Below are 12,006 nucleotides of genomic sequence, written 5' to 3' on the forward strand. Positions count from 1 at the left end.
TAATACACACCAAGAAAACCCAGGCTGTAGTGGGATTGTTGACTGATTAAATCTTAAGGAGACCAGCAACTTGGTGGCAGCAGAAAATAGAGACTGAACTGAGTTTGGGGTTAGAGAGGGTCTGCTTTTTATGTTATTTCAGCCCTCATATTAGTGTGTATTAATTGCCATTTGTTATCCCAGAACAGTGGTAAGAGCTGAATATTTAAGGCATCTGATATGCAATGGGGAAGATGGGGAAGAGTGTGTGGTACAGTCTCAGGAAAGCACTTGTTGCCATCTTCCACTCTTTCCTTGCTTCCTTATTGCTGTTCATGGAAAAAGAAAGAAGGTGACAAGAAGAATGGGCTTAGGAGAGGTGAATCGAGGGAAGTGCTATGCCTGCACATATTGCTCTTGACAGGGTTAGGACCACAGATGAGAGCATTTGTAGGAGGCACATGCTCACCTCTGTATGGACCCTTGTTTGACCCAGTATGGCACTCACTTTTTCTTTTGTCCTCTCTTTCCTTACAGCCACAGGGTCCTGCAACAATGGAAAATTATTTTAGTGTGTGCATGTACAAATGTACTGTCGTCACATCTCTGCCTCCGGCTTCCCAGACTCCTCCTGTTCCCTGAAGCCTCCCACACAAAAACATTTCAGAGCACCAAAGATGGGCTTTCGCTGTGGATTGTCTCCTGAAATAGCCATCTTTGCTATTAACTACTTAAGGATCATAACAAATACTCATGTATCTCAGGTTGAGTGAGTAATATAAATTTATTTAGGGTTTTATTTCAACGTTAATCAGATTCTTCTGGCAAAAGCTTAAATTAAGAAAGGGCTAAATAGCACAGCAAGACACATCAAACTCCTTTTCCCATGTAAGAATGATGGGATCTATTACAAAGGGTCATCCAAGAAGAAATGTCCGTGATGCCCTTGCTGATTTCCCCAAAGGAGGCTTTATGCAAGCTCTGCCGGTTTCCCAGGCTGGGCAGATGGGAGCAATGTCCCACCTGCATCCTGCTTGAACCCACAGGGGTGACATGTCCTGGGACTGCTGGAGACGAGACCATTGGCTTCTCTCGTCTCCATCTTCACAGGAGACACTAGCTTTTAACTTACTGTCATCGTTTAACCCCAGCCACCAGCTAAGCACCACACACTCACTCCTCCCCTCTCCCACTGGGATGGGGAGGAGAATTGGGAAAAAAAGTAAAACTCGTGGGTTGAGATAAGAAGAGTTTAATACCTAAAATAAATAAAATATAATAATAATGATAATAATAATACAAATATAACAACAATAATAAATGTGATGAAAGGGAATATAACAAAAAGAGAGAAATTGGACCCAAGAAAAGACAAGTGATGCACAATGCCATTGCTCACCACCCTCTGAACCGATGTCTGAGCAGCAATCCATCCCTCCTGGCCAACTCCCCCCAGTTTATACACTGAGCATGATGGTCTGTGGTATGGAATATCCCTTTGGCTAGTCTGGATCAGCTGTCCTGGCCGTGCTCCCTCCCAGCTTCTTGTACACCTGCTTGCTGGCAGAACATGGGAAACTGAAAAATCCTTGACTTAAGGTAAGCTCTACTTAGCAACAACTAAAACATCAGTGTGTTATCAACATTATTCTCACACTAAATCTAAACCATGCTGTACCAGCTACTAGGAAGAAAATTAACTCTATCCCAGCTGAAACCAGGACACTTGCCGACCAGGCACGTGTCTGCTCCAGAGGTTATGACACATCCTAGCCCAAAAGCTGAGTCAGAAAAGGCTCAGAGTTGCTTTTGATGGAGTTTTCTTTCTTCAGCCTCCAACCAAAGCCAGTGGTTTTACAATGGAAAACTGTATTGTAACTTTGGAATGTTTTCCTTGGCATTGTGTATGAGTTACAACCATTTTATAGCTTTTATTCTCATTTTCCCCCCCTTTCTGCTTAATCATACTAGAGAAGCAGGGGGCGTAGAAAACAAACAGCAAAAAAAAGCCCAAACTCAAGTCCTCATCACCCTCTGCCTCTCTCTAAAGAAATACACATATTATTTTCCATTCCTGAGAAGTAACTTGATGATGGTGAACGCCAGCCAGTGCCATTTTCTATTATCCTTGCAATCACTCCTTAGGGCTGAGATCCCAGCATGTGACACCTGCTTGTACTACAGAAAAAACCAGCGAGCTCCTCTTTGTCCATCCCTTCATTACCTCGCGATCATTGCTCTTTTCTGCTGTCTCCTTTCCTTACTCTACCAGCTTGTGAGACGAATCTCAAGCCGGCTTGTCTTGTTACGGCAGCGAGCCTACATCCACCTCCGTTTGCAAGTGTGCTAGTCCCTGCTCGCCCCGCGGTGCCGATTCAGTCATCGCAGCAGAAAGAGGCATAACCTTGTGGGCTTGCTCTCTCTTTTTCCTAGTGCTGTCCAGTGCTGTGGTAAAAGAAGAAAATAAATAAATGTCTTTATTTAGGAAATGACAAAGAGAAGAAAACTGGGTGACTAATGTGAGATAATCAGGGCAGTTCAATTGCAGATGAAGAGCAGGAGGTACAGGAAAGGCTAAGTAAATACAAAGTGGTTTTCTTTGGCTTGATATGATAATGTGACATGGTACTTGTGATACAGAAGAGCCCCACACAAGTGATTCACCTGCTGGTGTCTAGCACCTTTGGAGTCCTGCGTGGCTTCTGGTTTCTTGCCCTGTCACCCCATGGAGACGTCTCAGACACCCTAGGCCATCTCAGGTGGCACTTAGCAGGTATGGTTAGACGAGTCAGTCAACCAGCTTCTGAGATTTAGCTGAGGAGATACCTGCCTTGAACCCACAGGTGTGTCTGAGTCAACCTCCGAGCTCCTCTTATAACCAGTGGGAATATTAACAGAGCCTGTGGGGTGCAGGGAGCTGCTGGGGTGACCCAAAGGCAAACCCCTGCCTGTGGACAGGAGCAACAACTCTCTGGACCATGCTCACCACATGGATGAGACCTCCACTGCCCACCGTGAAGCTGAAGACACCAGCTCCTCGGAGACACCTGCGTACTGACACCTGAACTTAGGTGTCCTTCTCAGCCAGGAGGATCCTGATGGAGAGGTGTGAGTTTGACCTGCCCTTGGAGAGGGGTAGAAACCGGGATGCTCGGTACGCTGCTCCTGCAGCGGATTTGAGATGTCTCCTTAGGCTGGGACCCAGGCGAGCCAGGAAACCTCCTGCATTGTCATACAGCAACAAGACACTTGGGAAACCACCACCCTTTTGAAAACCCATTTGGAATCCCATGCAGCGAATGCCCTCTGTATGGTAACAGCTACGCGCATTCGGCATGATCTCTGCAGAGTTTAAGGTGAGTCTTCCACATGATTCTGGATGCAGATGTTCATCTGGCCCAGGCAAACAAAAGTTTCTCCCTTCAGCATGGGCACAGATGGGATATATACAGCATACTAGAGGGGTATACAGACACTGTCATGCCAACAAAATTGTCTGTATTTTACTGTAAACTGTAAAATAACTGAGCTGAGACAGTTCGGTTGTTTGGGTTCTTGATTCAGATAGGAACAACTAATAAATAACACCATTCAGAATGATGCCGATGAGTAATTGATAGGGAAAAGCATGTGATCCTTCCTTGCTGAAACAGGGACCAGTAGGTCTGATGTATTTGTTTTTTAATTGACTTTGACTGCACAGGCTTTTGGTTTTATGCTGCAGATGGGGCTGCTTGCAATCATTTCGCAAGGAGCCTGTCCCATATGAATCATAAATGTCTTGTGGCTAGAAGCTGATATAATTTCAGAATGTGTGGGAAGGGCTGATATATTGAAGCAGTCACATGATGAGTTTTAGGTCTGCAGCAGTTTGAGGCTTTCCTTTCAATCCTTAGGCACGCAGTGAGTTGGAGGGGGTGGCAGATTGGATCTGTTTCATTTTACATCTCTGCCTTTATGAGTTCAGCAGGAGGGGGAACTGGATGCTTCCTAGAAGATTTATGATGTTGGCAACTTTGATAAAAATTTTTATGCAACTTTTTCTCTTTTTTGCTTTGCAAGCAACTTCCCAATACTTGTCAATGCTGACCAAAGCAAAAATGTTTTGAAAGCCTGTGTACACCGAGTGGGGGAAAAGAATGAGGATGAGCAAGCCAGCTGTTGTTAACAAGGTGAAGGTTAGCCTGGAGAACAGCACAAATGTGGAGATATATTGCTAGTCACAGATTTTTATCAGTGAGCGTGTAAAACATGCAAAGTGAGTAACTCTAATAAAATGAGAAAATGCAAATCAGCAAAGCTGAAACAAAACCTTCAAGCAACCTTATTGATTACAGCATTGGATGCTTGTGTCGTTGTCGTGTGCTACTTCTCCCAGGCAATGAACTTTGCAGGCACAGGATGGAGCTCAGGACCAGTGCAAGAACATCACTTTCCTACTCCAACCCCAGGACTGACTATTGTCTGTGCAAACGCCTATTCCTTCAAACCATTTAGTCTTTGCAGCATGTACTGATGGTAGCAGGCCATATACGCTGTTTCTACTCCCAGCCCTTGTTCTGCTCTCAACAAGCCTTTCCTTAGATCAACCATCTCTCCCCTCCTCTGGGCAGGTTGTTCACTAAATCATCTTGCCCAGTAGGTTGCTCCTTGTTGCTCCAGCCTGTGAATTGACTGCTTCTCTGCAAGTCAATCGCTATTTCTCTGCATATCACTCTGGCCCATAGTCTCTTCACATCCCTGAAGAGCATGCTGCTGGCAGGATCATATCCAGTTGGGTTCATATTCTTTGCAGTCCCAATAAAAACTCATGCCCTTGTGATACCAGCTGGAGGAGGCACCTCAGAGATGCTGGAGGCTTGGCAAAGGAAGACTTAGCTGTCTCTGTTCCGGAGCTAGGCATGTGAGAAATGAAGAGTACAATGCCAAGCAAGAATCAACAAATAAGCATAAAGTTTCTGGAAGAATAGAAACCATGGATAAAGTGAGCGGATGCTGAATTGGCTGGAATTCAGAAGCTCCTAGCTGAACTCATGGCAGTATTATCACCACACGCAAGGGAGAAAATGCTTCCAAGTTTCTCCCAAGGACTCACCTATAACCTCAAGTCAAACTGAGGCCAAAAGCAGCCACAAAAACACGTGGAGATAACTTGTAGGGTAAAACACCAAAATGCATTAGGATTGTAAGGGCTGTAAGTGATGCTTTTGGAAGGAAGAGAGTTTTAGAGCAGTTCAATGGAATAAGCAGCTGCTAAATGGACACCATCCATTTAGCCAATCCTTCCAGTTCTCTGGACATTCCCTTGCTTTTGATGGTCATTTTGGCTTTCAAAGTTTCAATGAACACCAGTGTAATGTGGTTTGGGGAGGACGTGCTCTTAGCAGGCTCCTGATTTTCTGATGGGGGAAGCTACCATCAGTTCTTCAGATGACAGCTGGCTGCAAAACCCAGGAGAAAGTACCTTGAATGTTTTAAAGCGAAAGTGTGCTACATACCACCTGGCAGGAGAGAGGAGGAGAGACATTTTTTAAAAAGCTAAATTCCATTTTTTCTAAAGAAATCTACTCGTCAGCCAAATAAATCTTTGCTTTATTATATGTGAAGAAGAGGGACTTATGTACCCAAAGCTCATTTACCTTTTCCAGTGGCGTGAATGAGTCTAATAAAAGATACTGTCTTTAGTACGAAGCCGTACAAGCCAGGCAAGCATCTTTATGCCAATATGTCCAAAGCTGATGCAAATTTTAGTCATACGCCGACTGGGCAAGTTGGAGGGGAAACATAAGAATCATGGTCACTGAAGTGACAGGTAGACAATTGCTCCATGGTCTGTCAGTCTCACGTGAGGAAAGTCACCCAGAAGAGTCCTGTTGGGAACTGGCAGTGTGTGGCACGCAGATTGACCAGGAGATGTGTTAAGCAGCTTTCATCTGTGATGTCTAAGGGAGAAAAGAAGAACCAGTAAGAATCATCTCCCATTTTTACAAGGTGTTCATCATAGGGCTAGAGTCTGTGGACATTTGCAGAAGTAATCTCAGCCTCCTCTGCTGACCCACAAATGCTGGAGAAATTGGGAAAACCAGAAGGAGGCACCAGGTAAAGGTCTTCCTGTGATTTGACATAGGAGTTATTTTTAAAATCCTTTTTTTTTAAGAATTTGGTCAATTTTTAAATAAAAAAAGATCATTTTTAAAAATGTGAAATGCAGTTCTTAGTCATCAGTAACAGTATTTTGAACAACCTGTTTTCCTTCAGTCAAAATTATTGCCTCATTTAACCCAGTTTTGCAAATAGCTTCAGTTCCTGTGAAATTCCCTTTTGGGAAAGAAACACGAATTTGCTATCTATTGGAAAAATGTCATGTTGTTTTGGATCAACAACCTAAACTGGTTTGGTGATGGAGCTGGATATATAAATGGTATCACTTGCACATACTTACTTACCTCTGCAAAGTGGAAACACTGCCTACAAAAAAATCTGAAGAAAGGAAAAAAAAACCCCACTCATGTAAATTAAAAAGAGCAAGTGAAAAATAACAGAGATTTTTCCTCTATGTATTTTCATATACACCACCAGCAAAGAAATCCAAAATGGCTTCAGGAAAAAGAGCAATGCTGTTCCTCCCACATGCTCTTTTCCCAAGGTATATGGTATTGTGTTCAGAAGCTTGATCTGTGTCTTCAAAGCTCTCAGTAGGTCAGATTTAAATTATCAAAACAGAAAAGAAACCAATTGGTGCCTTTGATTAATTCTTTTGCATCGATGAAGGCATGGAGCTTTCTGCAGCGCATGGGGGACTTGGCACCAGCGGTTGCACTCAGCAGCTGGGCACTGCCGGCCGTCACGGCTGGTTTTGTTCACTGGGACACAGATGTGTCCAGACAAAGCATGTGAAGGTCCAGAAGAGCCTTCCCATCCAGTTCAAGGGATATTTGCAGTAGACCTGTTGGATGTTTCAAAAAAAACCATGTATACACTGAAAAATACACAAGCACCTGTAAAGGTATTTACAAAGTCAATTAACCCTGATATGTACTCAACTCCACCAGAAATCAATGGGAATTAAGTACTCAGCCTATGTGGGAATGTTTGCAAATCCCATTAGGTGCTTATGTGCATGCTTAGAACCCAAAACACATTTGGCCAGTAGCATGGAAAAAAGTACATTACTTTGGGATGACAGTGTGTTTGTTAGCCAGCCACCTCTAACAGGGGCTTGCTGTTAGCACAATGTATAGAGCTCACACCTCTGATGGCTGTGCTAAATCACAGATGGACAATATTGACCCAGTATTTTACGCTAGGTTTCAGACGCCGATTGAGCTGTACACCTCTCAGATCGTTATGGTTTTTTTTTTTTATTTTGGTATTGCACATTGCAAAAAGAGCCCACACTGTGTTAGTTGCTAGATGCTCTATGGACAGCCACTGAGAGATGTCTGTACCCCAAAGGGCTTCCAGTCTAAGTGCTCAAGCTAGACAAATGCAGGGAGAAACTAATACAAGCAGGTATGGAAAGAAATTTCCTTGAAGTGACGTGAAAAGTCTACAGGCGAGGTGGGAAGAGTGCATAGGGGTCCGATTCCCAATCCAGCACTTGTTTTGGTTGCCGAGTGTTTCTTGCTCGGTGAGTTGTTCTTTAGCCATAAGACATCCTCTTAAGTAAACAGAAGGAGCAAAAAACCACGCATGCTCATATACATACATGCAAACAAGTTGAAGGTGAATAAAAACCATCACTAGATATTCAAAGTGAACTCCAGCTTTCACTTGAGTGTTGTTATTGTGGCAAAACAGCATAGGATGATGCAATTTGTGTTTGTTTTGGGTCGTCCCCCCCCCAAAGGTTATGCAATCCTTTTGTTAAAGAAAGGCTGCTCTTGGGATCCCTGGGAGCTCTGAAACCATGGTAATCACCAGATCTCACAAACGAGCAGTTGGACTGGCCTTGTGGCCTGCATTACTTTGGTTGCATACTGCTCCTGAGTTGCCTCACCCTTGTGCTAGGAAGAAGCAATCTCTGTTTCAGACATGGGAGGTGATCAGTGAATGTGTCAGGACCCACCGGTTGGCAGGGCAGCTGATGGGTTAGCCTCTGGCTGAACCGCTGAGCTGTAAGTCAGCAATCAGCGAGCATCCCCAAGGTCAAAATGAGTCAACTACTAAATCACAGGCAAGCCAGCTGAAGGACATGCAGAATTTCTACTGTCTAAATGTGCTTTCAGGCTGGATGCGGCCGGCCAGGATTGGGATGACCCAAGTTAACCGCTATTCCCTGCACAGCCTGGATGGGGCAGCTCATTAGCCACAGTGCCAATAATCAACACAATACTGCTGGACCCTGAGGAAAGCATCCCTGCAGGGTGCTGGTACTGTTTCTTATGACCTTGCCAGCAGCTTTATAATTTGTCATTTTTCCACCTCAGAAGACTGAATCACTCGTTTGACATATGCCAATATCCAGAGTGCAATTAATTGGTTCAGCCTTTGACATGACCCCTTCCAGCCTGGGAGCGCAGAGGAAAGATGTGTCAAAAGGGTCGGAGGGTTCATTTCAGAGCCTTTGGAGACTGCTGAGCACAGATAGCCTTCATGGAAGCTGGCTTGCTCATTAGCACCTGGGAAACTCATTAAAGTTTAATGAGTTCTTTTTTAAAGGTTTGGCTTCTCATAGCTTAGGGTCACTATAGCACTGCTCTATGGTAATTATACTAATCAGAAATATTTTCTTTCTACTACACTAATTAGCAAGTGGAGAAACTTAAGAAACCAGTCCAGATTCCAACAGGACTATCCAGATGATGCAGGTTTTTGTTTTAACTACATATTTTGCCATCAGTTCATAATTTATAGATATGCTCTATTTCTTTTCCAAAAGTTTCTCCTGAGATGCTTGTTATCTGCCATAGCTCTGTGGCATTAAATGAGAAAGGGAATAAAGTGAACTGGTCTATGAAAATTTGAAGGATTTATGTGAATCCTTCACATTCATGAACCGACAATATCCTTTCCACATAGGGAAATACCATTTTCTGGCTGGCAAACTCAGAGGACTGTAATCCCCAAAGTGCTTTGTTTCTCTCCATAGACTAAAAAAAAAGCCTTGTGGTGGCCCTCTGCAGAAGTAGGCACAAACACTGCAGAAAACAGTGAGGCTGACCAAAGGGTGGCCAGAAGCTGGCTACATCCCTTCACAACTCCTCTCTGCCCAGCCTCCTGCTCCACACTGTCCTGAGTGACTCAGCCCCAGCATTGAAACACATTTTCTACCCAAGACCCATTCACTTGCGCACATCACCTTCTCGCATTGCAGAGCATTTTACCAATGGTGTAATATGTAGCCAAGGTGATGAGTACTGCTGGAAGTCATAGCTATGTACCACGTAAGGTGCCGTGAACATCTCCATCTCTGTGCACACTGCAGTCAAATGCTCGGTGTTGGGGACAGCAAAGTTGTCTTCACGTGCCGTAAGGAAATCTTTCTGCAAGTCAAGGGGCAGCCAGGAAAACAGCACCATTTGCCTCAGCCCAAACCTACCGATGATCCATCCCCCAAACAGCCTGCTGCAAGACTTCTTTGTCTATTAAACAGGTGACACTTAGAAAATCATCCAAGGCATCACCCTGTTAGTCAGTGCTAAGATGTTCATAGTGGAAAAGGGGTTGAGGGACTTGCTTCCAGCCCCTCCAGACCTGGCAGGAAAGGAGAAGTTCTTCTAGAGATGTGGGAGCTTCAATGAGTTGAGTCTCTGTTCAAGTGTGAGGCTTTAAAAGGATGTCCAAAATCTTCTTTCTCATACTTGCTCATCTCAGGATGCTTCATTGAAGAGAGTTAGCAAGAAGTGACCTTACTCTGAGGAGAAGCCTTGGCATCCCTTGAGCTTTTCCACACACTGGGAAGAGTTCTCCAGGGGACACTGCCTGTTTGCTGTGTTCATCCTTGTGACCCTCACCTGAAATCGGACCTCCACCTGACCACGGAGTGAGATTCCCTTTTTCTCTTTCTGGTCCTTAAGCCATACTGAGCTCTATGCCCTGGAGGCACATCCTTCCTTCTTCCATCATGTAGGTGGGCTTGGTCTGGTGTCTCTCTCTTCCTCATCCTCCAGCAGACTGCTGACAGGTTTTCCAGGTGACTGTTAAGAACGGCAAATCTTCATTATGTTCGTTCCTTGTGCTTTGACATTTTAGCCTTGAAACCTGTGCTACTGTGGTCTGATGGCCAGTACTGTCCATGTGTGCTCCACCGGAATGCTTGATGACCCTCTGTGCCAGATGCAGGGGATTCTTACTGGTATCTCCTAGGGGTTGGAGCTCAGTCTGGAAGCACAAGATGACAGAGGAGGCTAGGGAACCATGCATTTAAAATGAAATTTGCCATCTGATACAAGTGTCCATAGTGATTCCTCTGTATCAAACCCAATCCCTAAGCTGACATCCCTACATCCAAGGAACTGCAGTGCAGCATCACTGACTCCCTCGGGGAATAGTCAGGAGGAGGCAATGTGGCGTCTCCACTGCAGGCTGGGACTGGAGATTTATTGCAAAGGAGGAGGGTGAAAAGATTTAAATAGTGTCAGAAGGAAGCAATTAGTCCAGATCCAAAGTAAGCTTACACTTGCTCTCAGATGCCAGTTGGCACATGCATTAGCTGCAACACTTAGCGCTGAAAGCATTTTCCTGGAAGTGCTCTTATGAATTCTGTTTCAAGTACTTAAGGGTTCCTGGATGTTCATTTCCATAATGATTCACTGAAAACAAGAAGCCTTGTTTTCTTCGTACATAATATGCTATAAATCAAAAGTGACTTGACCAGTTTTCTTCACACACACACACTTGCAATTAGACATGTGCGTACACTGGAATATAAACACACACATACACACACACAGACACACACAGAGTTTGTCAGTCCATCATAGCCACAATCATTTTCCTGGCATAGGCTGAGACTTTTCCTGCTGATCCAAAACCCACATCTGAATCATCCCAGATCTGTGCTGTGAATGATTATTTTGCTGAAAGAGACACGGTGCTTTAAAAGGCATGCCGATGTAAAGGAGATAGTTTTGCTTAAAGAGATGACTTCATTCATCTTTGCACCCTTGCCAGGAGAAAGCGAAACAAGCTTTTTTTGAAGACAGGGAGTATCAGCATATTTCCAAGAAACCTGAGGTGCACTTGAAAAAAATACAGCACCCAAAACACTCATATTCATTCTTTTGTAGTGTTAGTGGAATGATTGACTATATTACTACTAGGATGACAGGATAATTCAGGTTGTAAAGGACCTCAGGAGGTCTCTGGTCCAATGCCCTGGTCACAGCAGGCTCAGCTATGATTGCAGACCAGGTTGCTCAGGGCTTTATCTAGTTGGGTCTTGGAAAATCTCCAGAGATGGAGATTGCACATCCTCAGTCCCGTTACTTGACTGTTGTCTTGAGGAAAAAGTTTCTCCTTACAGCTGATCTGACCCTTCCTTGTTTCAACTCCTGTCTGTTGTCTCTAGCTCTCCTGCCACGCACCGTTGTGAAAGGCCTGGGTCTGTGGTCTCAGTAACCTCCTTGTAGGTACCGGCAGGCTGTTATTAGGTCCCTCAAAACCTCCTCTTCCCCATGCTGAACCAGCTCTCCTCGCCTCTCTGCACATGGCAAGTGCTCCAGAGCTGAGCATCTTCATGGCCCGCGGCTGACCTTGCTCTAGTTTATCAATGTCTTGCACTGTGGGGGCCCAAACTGTCGTCTAATGAGCGCAAAGTAGAGGGGAATAATCAACTCCCTTAAGTCCAGGCTGCTGTTAGCTGCCTTTGCTGCCAGGGCACACAGCTGGCTTGGCTTCACTTCATCATCCACCGAGATCCCTGGGTGCTTTTCCACAGGGTTGCTCCTCAGCCACTTGGTCCTCACCTTCCTGAGAGGACACATGAGGCCAAGGGACTCCCCTGGATCACCTCGGTAGCTCTGCTCACAGGTATCCTGAATAGTCATCAAATCATTAAGTCACTCTTAAAAGACAGCATGAAAA

Source organism: Haliaeetus albicilla, chromosome 2 (assembly GCF_947461875.1).
Source record: "Haliaeetus albicilla chromosome 2, bHalAlb1.1, whole genome shotgun sequence".
In the NCBI taxonomy this organism is placed as follows: domain Eukaryota; kingdom Metazoa; phylum Chordata; class Aves; order Accipitriformes; family Accipitridae; genus Haliaeetus; species Haliaeetus albicilla.